The sequence below is a fragment of the Glycine soja genome, chromosome 10, assembly GCF_004193775.1.
Source record: "Glycine soja cultivar W05 chromosome 10, ASM419377v2, whole genome shotgun sequence".
NCBI lineage: Eukaryota > Viridiplantae > Streptophyta > Magnoliopsida > Fabales > Fabaceae > Glycine > Glycine soja.
The window spans coordinates 34,795,320-34,808,278 of NC_041011.1; the positions used below are offsets into that span (position 1 = coordinate 34,795,320).

At 28.1% G+C, this 12,959-nt stretch overlaps 1 long non-coding RNA gene across 1 annotated transcript; it reads right to left on the minus strand.

The window, feature by feature from the left end:
* Positions 1-1,957: 1,957 nt before the first annotated feature.
* LOC114369831 lies at positions 1,958-2,507 on the minus strand. Its single transcript, XR_003657725.1, has 2 exons — positions 2,385-2,507; positions 1,958-2,232 (listed from the first exon to the last, which is right to left on the minus strand). It is a non-coding gene; the product is annotated as an uncharacterized LOC114369831 (long non-coding RNA).
* Positions 2,508-12,959: the final 10,452 nt, after the last annotated feature.

The following is a 12,959-nucleotide window of genomic DNA, read 5'->3' on the forward strand; positions in this document are numbered from 1 at the left end:
TATTTATTATATTGTAAAATTCAGATGAAATTTTTTAGCTGTTAGATTAATCATTCTATTTTATAATAACAGTTGGATTTAACTGAATTTAATGCTCTAAATGCATTTAATGAATAATTATGTTACTGACATTAGTGTTATTTATATATGAGTTAAAATGTAATTTTTCTCTCATTATTTTCTCCCATTTACATTTTAGTTTTCTCATTTTTTAATTAAGACATATTAAGACATTTTATTCTACACTTTTAAAAAATTCATAATTTTAGTCTTCATTTTTTAATTGAGACATTTTACCTCTCATATTTTAAAAAATCAACAATATTAATTCATGTTATCAATTTTAAATATTGATCTATTACTTTGTAAACATTGACAAACTGTATGTTACTGACAAATGTTTTTTTTAATTATTTAATAACTGACAAGTTTAATTTATTAAAAGAAGAATTAAGTAAAAGTACACAAGTTTGGAATAAATATTTTAAAAGTGAGACACAAAATATCTTAATTAAAAAATATTGAGACAAAAAGTGCATATTTGAAAAAATAGGAGAAAGAAAATTACATTTTCACCTTTATATTTTATATATATATATATATATATATATATGAGTATATATACTCAATTTTATCAAATATTAAATACTATAATAATAATAATAATAATTTATTATTATTAAAATAAAACAATAATTTATATTATATATATGTGTGTAAACTTGATGTTAATGATCAAAAACTTCACTTAGAATTTAACGTTACAACAGTTGATCTAATTAACTTATGTAAACTTTATTTAAAAAATTTAGATTGTCGAATTGAAATTTTAACTTCACAATAGACATAGAAATGATATGATTTAATCATTTATATATTTATTAAATACAAAAGGAGAAAATAATGAAAACAAAAAGTAATGTCTTATTAATTTAAAAATTAAAAATATTATTTTTTAAATAATATTATATTTTTACATTCTTATTATTAATTTTAAATCAATGATTATTTTTTTAAGTAAAAATAATCATTGATATTAAAATATACATGTATTAAATATATATATATATATATATATATATATATATATATATATATATATATATTAATTTAGTATTCTTTATTTATAATTTACACAAATTCAAAATATTTCATAGAATAAAATCTAATCAGCATAACTTCCGTTTTAAGGTTTTTTAGACAAGTAACTTCCCTTCTCAGATTTTAATTTAATTACATTAATAATGGAATATTAACTTAATGGAAATTAATAGTTAACCTATAGAAACTACCGTTTTTGGTTATGAATAATATTCTTTAAATCCCTTTAAAAAATTAATATTCTTTGAATGTGTTGAAAAAAGTTTAGCTCTCCTCTTTCTGCTTTGTATTTGTTTTCCACCAAATAAAACAGATATTGTTTTATGCATTGAATCTAATTTTAAACGGTGTTACTAGAAATTAATTACAACTACCGTTTTATGCATCAAAGAATACATGACATCCTTTTATGCATCAAAGAATAACCATTGACGGATTTTACTATCGTCCCTTTCCTTCAATATTGCTTACTCTCTTCCATGTTCAACACCTAGCAAGGAATGCAACACAACATTTTCTTTGGTTAACTTACAATGACCTTATTGTGAATATGTGATTGCAATTTTAGTTGCATTAACCACATTTACTTATAAATTTCTAAAATATTAAAGATTGTTACGAAACCACCACATGATAGCAATTAATAACTTTGGTAGCATGTAGCGACCAATGTGTGACTTACAGCAACCATAAATGCAATATCCAGTTTGGATTTGATCACAAACAATAGAATGGCTTTAATTCATGCGGAGGATTGATTTGAAAATTATGTTTGTGACGCAATTGGAGTCAAATATATATCATCAACAATTTCGACAGCAAAAAAGGAAAAAAAAAAAAAACAAAAGATCAGATATAGATAAAAACTATGCTTCATCAAAACATATATAATGTTTTCATTCCCAAAAATAAAACTTATTTATTTACAAACCACAATGTTTTCTCCCATATTAGAAGAAACACTCTAATTAAATTCTCCAAGTTTATTACTGTACATGGCACAACAACAAAAGTAATTGTTTGGTGGAACATGAACACATCGTCCAATCTGATAGTGAAATTTTTCTACACAAGTAGCATTACAGATGGGATATTGTGTGCATGTGCCCGGACAATATTGTTTGCTCATACCTGGTGAGAATTAAGTAACATGAGATACATTAATATTTATATAAAAAAATATACAAATGAACAATTTCTCTAGTAATATTAGTTTGAATACAAATAAAGAATATATGATATATGGAAGATTACAAATCTATTTTGTTATTTGTTCTGCGTACCTACTGAGAATAGAAGAACTAAAATCATGGCGGCCAAGATATGCTTTTGTCCAAGAGTCATTTTTTGTAGTTTCATGCACATTCAATCCTCAATGTCAACAATCACATTTATAGAAGCTTCACAAAAAAGAAAGTGGTTTAATTAATTAGGAATTAAAAAATATTCTTATATCAAACGTATTAAGTTATTTCATTTTACATTAAATAATTTTTATCAATTCAACCATTTATATTTTAACAGTCTCATTAAATAGATTATATTTTAAAAATATTTATACCATTTAAAAATTAATTAATATTTCAATTTCTCCTATTTATTTTAATTGATAATACACATCTCTTCAAAACAAAATTCACCAAAAAAACCTCATCAAAACAACTTGCTTTTAATTGATGATATCATTTCATTAAAAACAACTTTAACTACAACTATCGGAATTTCTGTAAAGTATGTCTTCCGTCGTTGGTCAAACTTTTCTTTACTTTAATTTAATGAGGTGTGATAATTAATGTTAGGATTTTGGATAGACTAAAGTTTAGATTTGGATGAATTGAGAATTTTTTTAATAATACTATAATTTTTAGTTAAAAGAAGAAGAAAAAAGTAGTAATATATATATATATATATATATATATATATATATATATATATATATATTATTACTATTGTTGGAAAATTAATGCTTAGTTCTTTTCAATTTCCATTGTACTTTCTTGGTATGTTACACAAACTACAAACTTCCCCATTAGTATATGTATGGAATGATGTTCAAAGTTTTGGGTAAATGATCGTTTCTATTTTTTAATCTACAAATTGGTGATAATTTAGTTTTTAAAAAAACAAAAATTGATATCATTTCATTAAAAACAACTTTAACTACAATTATCGGAATTTCTGTAAAGTATGCCTTCCGTCATTGGTCAAACTTTTCTTTACTTTAATTTAATGAGGTGCGATAATTAATGTTAGGATTTTGGATAGACTAAAGTTTAGATTTGGATGAATTGACAAATTTTTTAATAATAGTATAATTTTCAGTTAAAAAAAGAAGAGAAAAAGTAGTTATATATATATATATATATATATATATATATATATATATATATATATATATATATATATATAAATTATTACTATTGTTGGAAAATTAATGCTTAGTTCTTTTTAATTTCCATTGTACTTTCTTGGTATGTTACACAAACTACAAACTTCCCCATTAGTATATGTATGGAATGATGGTCAAAGTTTTGGGTAAATGATCATTTCTGTTTTTAACCTATAAATTGGCGATAAGTTAGTTTTTAAAAGAACAAAAGTTGATTTAATCCCTAAAATATGTAAAAAGTGAAAAATTATGTCATGCCGTATGATTTAATGTGAAATTGATGTTCAACAAATATATAATTTAATGTCAAATTGATTATTAAATATTGTAACCTCCTATGCCATTACATGGAACTAGAAATTAATTTAAGCTAAAAACTACAATTATTTTAATTTACTATTAAAAAATAGGGTTTTAACATCGGTTATTATGGACTTTCAACATCGGTTATTAACCGATGTTGATAGTATCGACATTGAAAGTAATATTGTTAACATCGATTTTTCAAAACTGATGTTAACATAAAAATTACATCACCGATTTTTTAAAAAATCGATGATATATAGTAAGAATTATAAAAAAAAGTCAAATATACACAAATCAAACCGATGTTAACTTATACATACAACATCAATTTAAAAAAAATGATGTTAATATATACATACAATATCAATTTTTATTAAAAATTGATGTTGGTTATCAGACAACAACATCGATTTTTAGTAAAAATTGATGTTGATTTGTACTCCACAACATCAGTTTTTTGTGAAAATCAATGTTGGTTGTCAGCCAACAACATCAATTTTTGGTTCTAAACATCATTGGATTAATGTGTTGTTTATTTTTTTAATTACCCCAAATTAATCAATGATTTTGCGAAAACCAATGTTTTTTCGGATTTTTTTAATGTGCTATCTGTTTTTTTAATTATCCCAAATTAACCTACAAATTTAAAAGAAGAACCACAAGTTCAATTTGTTTTCAAACACTTTTTAACATAAATTCCATAAAAATTGATTTATTATGAATTAAAAGAATATTTAATCACTACTACAAAAGGGGTTTTTTAAGTCGATTCTTTGAGACATTTAACGACAGTTTTTAACCATCATAAAATGCAGTGTCATAAAATGACATGTCATTTTTTACGATGGTTTTTGAACCTTCTTTCTATAGTCGAGTTTCTAAGACGATTATTCAAATAACCGTCTTAAAATGTGTAGTTTATTAAAGGCGATTTTTAGTCCAACCCATCTTAGTATAATCTACTTTCTACGACAATTCTCTGAATAACCGTCTTAAAAAATTGATTATATTAAGACGGTTATCCTAAAAATCGTCTTAGTATAGTTCATATAATTAAGACTTTTTAAGACGATTATGAGAAAAATCCTCTTAGTATAGTCAACTTTCTAAGACGGTTATCTAGAAAATCGTCTTAAAAAGTCTTGATATACAGATCATACTAAAATGGTTATCCAAATAACCGTCGTAGATAATGGACTATACTAAGACGGTTTTTTCCATAACCGTCTTAGAATGTCTAGTTTAGAATTTTTTTGCTTGTGTTTATTTTTTGTAATTTGTTAGAATTTCTTTAACTTTAATAAACATTGATTTGAAGCATAAGTATATTACTCATCATTGATTTGAAGCATAAGTATACTACTCATCATTTTTAATTACAAAATACAAAAATTTACATAGTCTATATTTTTGCAACAATTTACATTACCATATAATAAAAGTTTCAATTAATTGCCATTAGAATATCTAATAATGGTTCTTAGAATATTGACAACTGATTTAAAGCTAACATACAAGTTTGTGACCTAGAGGGCATCCTTGACATCCATTAGTTCAAGAACTGATTTGGGCGTAGCCCCTAATCAAACCAATTAACAAAGAAAGATTAATTGAATTAACTTATTCCATATAAGATAATCATGTCATGCTCAACTATGTCGATAAAGGATTCTAATTTTGATTCCCCCCTACAGAAAGAACCAAAAAGCATAGATAACATATAGTTATTTTGGGTGATGAATTACTTGTGAAAATTCAATATTCAATACGGGACTTTTGACCACAACATCAATATAAGATGGAGCAAACCTGAGTCCAACACCATTCTCAAGAGTAGCAGCAATGGCTGACAAGCGATATTCACCAGGAGGAACCTAGACATTAAACAAACAATTTACACATCAGTGATCAGAAATGAACAATTAAACTTGACCAGATACTCTAGAAACATCATTAAAGAAAGAAGCCATAAAATTATTTTAACACTTGAATAAGCCATGAGAACTCAATACATGATTTGGATATCAATGAACCATCTTTAAAGTTTAAACACAAAATTCTTCTATGAACTACAAATGCTGAAAATTGGCCTTTTTCCCTTGCATTCCAACTAAAATATTTGATATAAAATACTGTATACGTAGCCCAAATCCCTTAATAATAGATTCAACTCAAACTGTTCAAACAAAAGACTACATTAGAAAAATCATGTCATAGGCTTAAAACTGCAACTACAAGTTTTCAATTTTTGCTAGTATATGGTTAATACACTAGCATAAAAATCTATTGTTGAGAAGCATAAAAGTATATCACAAAATTTTATAGCTCCAAGGTTCAGAACTTGTCCTCTCAAAGCTTGTTAAATTAGATAGATTCGATGGTAACATGCTGCTTATTAAATTAGCTCTTCTCATTCAGTGAGTTTTCAGTGTTCATCTAACATTTAAGAAAAAGTGAGGGGCACAATTTCTTTAACATATACTTATTCCTACATAAATAGAATTAGAAAATCATAAGGGATCACCATTTATTATTTAACGTCAAAATTTGAACTAACACTTATGTAATTAACGAAATACTCAAATTCATAAATCCAAAAAAAAAATAGATTATTATGTTAAATTAAAAATAAATATAAAAGAAAACACAGTGTATACAAAAAATATATTGGTTATGATGATTAAAAAATATGCTGCTATATTCTTTTTAACAGACAAAATAAGATTTGTAATAATCACAAGAAATTATGATAAAAGCGGGACAGTAGAGAGTACAGCATAAAGTGGGGTATTTGGTACAATCACCAATGTAGATTTTCACCTTTCTATATTTGTATACTCTTACTCTCAGAAAAATGTTATTCACGTGTAATATATAAAAGTCACATATTAAAAAAATACAAATAATGCAATAGATACCTTAGAATTTAAGGTGCAGTAAAAAAATTGGATATATATGATGTAAGTAAATATAGAAATGGATGAGTAATTAATTTGATTAGATGTTACTCAAGTCAACTGAGCTATACTGGTCTCTATAGAGATAACAAGTGAAGTAAAGAAAGCACAAATGGACAACACTCATTTTAAGCTATTGGATTTCTGAAATGAAACTCAAATAATTTTAATTTCTATAATGTGAAAATTCTATTTCAAGGCACAAATGGACAACACTCATGCATGTTAGAAATAAAATGGCTTCAAAAGTAGTGCAAGCATAGAGAGATGCCACATTAGGATCTAATATCATGAAATTCAATAATTTTAAGAAATGGCTCTTGTAAAGGATGGATGATTTCAAAAGGCATCTTACTTGGTTATTTGTTTGAGTGTGGTCCTTTTTCGTAGAGTTCTCTCTAACCAGATTACTCAACTCTGCCATCTTTGCTTCCATGTTTATTTTCTCTAGAATTTCAGCCTACTAGATTGCATAATCATTAAGACAAGCCAATAATGCAAAGATTAAAATAAGAATGATTCCATGAAGAGTTAAGACTTTTACCTGAAGTGCCTTATCTTTTTCTTCACATAATGAACCCTCAACTTAATCTCAAATGGAGTACTGCTCTTTTTCAAGGGCCTTGTGTTTATTAAAAGTATTTTTATTTTTTTTAATCAGTCAAATAATATATTTAAAATATTATATTTATATATTATAATCTTAATTACTCTGGTCCTTCCAATTTTTCTTTTTCAAGCTCCACCACTATTTGCAAACATATCATCAAAACTAGTTCTCAATAAAACCCAAAAAAAAACTAATTATGGAGTGTGGACCACGGTATATAAATTATGATGCAACATGGGGCAAAGGGTATATTTGATTTGAAGGAAGCAGGACATTTGATAGCACATTTTTTATTTCTCATGTGAAACAAATAATAGAATAACAATACCTTCTTCTGTAATGCTTCTGCTACTTATTTTTCCAGAATATCCTTCAGCAGATCCTGCCATCAGCTTTAGTTTGCTATCTGCAAAATTGCATTGCACATGCCATTTTTCAAGTAAAGAAAATATACACATTCAAATAAATTGGTTCAAGTGTGGCAGAAAAATTAAATTAAAAAGAGAAGTCTGAAGTCCCACAGACACAATAGGTTCAAAATGTATTAAAGTTACCTTATAAATCAAATTACAACCTAATTATGCTGATTTTACAAAATTAAATGGAGCTTTGCCGTTGATCCTGGAGGGAAATGCAAGCTCTATATGTAGGTAGAAATTTTTTTAGAACATTATATGAGTGGGAATAAAAGCATGTAAAATCCTTAGTTTGAAAGCATAACATGATCAGTGGTATGTAACACCACATGTTGCCAGTCCAGTTGTGGAAATACTGCATAACAAACAAGAAATAAGATCTAGTCACAATCAAGAAAACCTAAAGAAATTTAGTTTTAGAAAAGTAACTCTTTAAAAATTCTAATATATGATAATTAGAACCTCATGGAAACTCAGTGAGAAAATTCTAATATATTTTAAATTTTAACTTGTATATTTTATTTAATTATTATTATAATTTAAATTTCTTAACTATTAACATAGTTAATTTACACACTACACGCGTGCTCACACACGGACAGAAAACAATTTAGGTAGTACTCAGGTTATGACTTTTATGAAGCAATACAATGCTAGATTTCAAGATATAAAGCAGAAAACAATTTATCACTATGAATAAAAATTATAAGACAGGTGAAAATAATAATTTTTAGAATAAAATTAATCGTAATTATATAGGTAATTAACTGGATATATATACTAGGTAGACACCGGGTATGCACATATCCAAACGTACATATATTGTTGGGGGCTAAATTGCTGAAGAAAACCCGTGATAGAGACAAATTCATTGCACAGAAACCAGCAAGCTCATCGCCCAACCAAAATTTAGGTTAATTTTTTTATTGCATGATTCTAAAACTAAAATCTATATAGTTAAAAAAAAATGGAAAAACATATCTTCACAGAAACAATATCATCACATATAAGCTTTTGAGTAAGTCCATGACAAAAAAATAAATAAATAACATTGAGGCAAAATGTGTTATGCAACTTACTCTCGGTGTCTGAATAATGCGAAAATCCATCTAGCCTCACATTAATTTGATGTCACTGGACAATAGAAGATGTCAGTCAGCTTAACCGCATATGCAGAATACTTTCTCGAGGCTCGCATAATAGTTTCTCGAGGCTAGCTTCTCACGTGTCTTAAACAAACAAAAAATATATATATAAGTAGAAAATATTTTAGTATATACCCAAAAAAACATATTTGACAAAAATAGTCAAGTTTAATCAGTTTACTTGAGGAACTAAGGTGTTACTTACAACACTACTAATTGCCTCCAAGTCCAAAGATTGTAGCTCCTTTGGAAGCTCCCTCACTATCCGAATATCAGGAGTCAAGTAGTTGATAAAATGCTCTTCCTGATAGATATCGCTGAATTGACTATGAAATTATACAATAAGCAATTATAAGTTATGTTGACAAAGTCACGACATAAAAGTAGCAAGCCCATGGAATGCAAATGTGGCATTGAAATGATCCAAGATAAAACCTAAGCCTAGAATTGCAAGTTTGAATTCTATTGGAATTTTGGATGGGAATTTTAAATCAAATCCAAAGAATTAAATGATAATAGTATTTTTTAAAATTATGAGAATTTTATAAGAAAATAGTTATCAAACAAAATAAAAGAATCTTAAATAATACTTAAACTATATTAATACTATTATTCAAAAGAAAATAGGTTTGAATCCTCGTGCAACTCATGCTAAACATAATAATACTAAATTAAATTGGGCCTATGCCCTCCTCATTGACATAGAAAAAATTTATTCTCTGAATAGAAAAGTAACTTGGAAATTTTAAACAAGTAACTTGGAAATTTTAAACTATTATGTTTCAATTTCATTTAAAAATCTATACTTTTATTAAGATTTGGTTTCATTAGTGAAATAATAATTAAAGATACGAGTAGTTAGCATAAAAGGCTAGATCTAAACTTTGATGTCATTATTATATCAAGAATAAAAAAAGTAATCTTGATTCATTCATAGCATAACCTTATTTACATTTTGAACTAATTATACTATGTCTGATTACTAAAAAAAATCCTTAAAAAGATTACTATAAAAAAGTTGACTTCCAAAATCACTATCATAAACTCTATCTTTTAAACAATTTACTGATATGAAAATTCTAATACTGGTAAAATAAGTTGACTGCCAAATTCATTTAATGTAAATGAAATTCTCAATACTGGTAATGCTTCATGAAGCCACTATTTAGAACACTTATATAAAGTTCTTAAATCAGAATTAAAGTTTCACTAGTCATTCAGGTACTTACATTAATCAAAATATAAATTAGTTGAGATTCTAATTTTAATTGAAGAAAAACAAAAAAAAAATTATTATATATTGTAGATGCATGCAAAAGAAATTGAGAGTGAATAAAAAAAAACATCCACGTACCTTTCCTTTCTTCAAATTTGTCTGAAACACATTGAAACAGATTAGCATAAGGGAAGTTGTGGCTATGGATTTTAGCCCCAAGGTGTACTGAATGAATATGGAATTGGTGAAAATATGGTGAGACAAAATCCACAAATCCATGATCAGATTGTGTTAATGGACATTCCTCAATAATCTGAATGAACAATGTAACACAAAATGAGGAAATTATGTAAAAACAACTCACCAAATTTTGATTTGGCCCTGACCTTGAACTAAACTCCCCAAAATTTTGACTGAACATGGCAAACCCAGTTCCAATGTCATTTGATTCACTTTCCGAACTTGGTTGTGGGTTAATATGATCTTGCGATGCAGAATGTGGACTGAATTCAAACTCCATGTGCCATCTGCCAGCTTTGTCTAAATCCCATTGGATGAATCCAACACAGTACCAACATCAAGAGCACCATTATCATGCTTTGGTGTTTCAGCCTTTAAAATAGAATACATATCATCAGGCAAACAAAATTCATTACAAAAGTAATTTCACAGACAAGTACGTGCTTATGTGATGAAATCAATCTCTCACCCAAGTGAATAACTCCTTAATGTACTTCAATTTCAAATCATAGATCCTCCTGATAGACATTGCCAAAAATGACTTCAAGACACAAAGTTACTACATCAGCACAAAATTTAAACATACATAACAATTGATCGATACCCACTGGCATTATTTTCCTACCCTTTTTGTTGTCATTTCAATATAATTAAATCAACTAGCTCTTGCTTCTCGCGTGGAAGCTATTAAAAAAAATCACATAATTCATATAGTACATAGCCTTCATAAACCTTGTTTCCATTGAACAAGCTACAGAAAAAAATCCACCGACAATTCCAAAACTCAGGAAAGTAAGATCAAGCATGATTATCATTTCCAGCATTCTCTTCAGCTCTAATTTCTATAATCCCCAACCTTAAAAAAATTCTCTCTATTACCTTAACATCCTAGCTCTTGGTTCCAGTTTCCCACTCTGCAGACTTGAATTCCCATCCATCCTCATCCTCATCCGAATTCAATTTGCTTCCGTTTGAGTACATCAAATTGGGAGCAGCAACATTGGATACCGAAACTGATTCGTTGTTGTGAGAATCCACCTGAGGGCGCTGCTGATTATACAAACTGGAAATCAAATCACTGATTCTGACAGACCTGTTCGAACTGGATCCCCTTTTCATCGCACCAGCATCGCCGTTGGAGAAAACATTGGCAGAAACAGGTTTCTCCTCTTCTTTTCCCTCTTCCTCGCCGAAGATTGAAAGAAGAATAGCTCCCTTGGGATTTTTCACTGCCTCGGGTTGAACGACAACGCCTTTTTCATCGTTCACGTGTTTGTTCGTGGGATCTGTGGGAACCCCGAACGAGTTGAAGGGTTTGCTATTGATCTGATTGGAATGGTTCATGAACTCGCCCCAATCGTCGTCGTCGAGGGGATTGGTGTAGTTTGAGGTTGAAACTCGCTTCAATTGTGTTGAGGAAAAAAGTAGGTCGAGATTTCATGAAGAGGAAAAAAGTAGGTCGAGATTTGAAATTGCCCTGCGGTGTGAGAGATTCAATTGGAAAGAAGTATGGCTTCAGAATCATAGAGGATTACCTGAGGCTGGCTCAGATACTCTGAGAAGTGAAGCGAGGTTAGATGCGCCTACATAGATAAACTCACAGAGAAGATAAGATCTCAGCTTCGAGGTTGTCTCCAGCTTGCTTAGGGTTCACATGTATAATTTTTTTTTTCTAAACTAACAAGGACGGTTTTCTAATGACACCCGTCTTAAAATGAAGTCTTCAAATTATGAAAATGCCATTGTGCTCTACCTACAAAGGTGGGTGTCATAGACCGTTGTATTGACATTAATTACCAAAATGCCATCGAAACACATTCTAAGACGGTTATAGGGAACCGCCTTAGAAAGTGCATCGTAAAAAAATGATTTTTTAGTAGTGAATGTGCATATAACGTGAATTGTAAAAATGTAAATTAACTAAACTACAATTCCAAAATTACTTAAACACTAATTGTTTCATTTTTAACTTTCAAATAGTAGCTTGCCCACGGGATGCGAAGCGCCTTTAATCTCTCTGGTTCCAATGGTCTAGTATCATTGAAATACTGCATGATATAATAAAACATAAGTTAATAATTTATAAACCAATTATTACAAAATGAATTACATTTGAATTAAACAATTACTATTTCCCAATTATTCTTAAAACTTCCTAAGATTATAGTTGAAATCCAGTGCATGACGTAATACTCGCACTCAGTGCTTCCTTGTTGTCTATTACACTAAATATATTATGAAATTTAGATATTCAATGTTAAGTACAAATTAGTCTACTCAATATTAAAATGTAATTGGAAACATTGTTTAAATGACTTATTCTAACAATAATCCACCAAGCAGCAACCTTAGATTTATTTTGTGGAGTATCGTCAAATCCTTTCAAAGCATTATTCAATACAAACATGGAAGCATAATTTATAATTAAAGTATTGATGTTCATAACTAATGATAATGTAAATGTATTGAAAAATATAATTGACCTGTTAATAATTCCTTTCAGGTAGTTGTCTGGCCTATTGTGTAACGAACAAAGCCAGATGACAACATTTTCCTTAGGCAAAATGATGACCATTTGC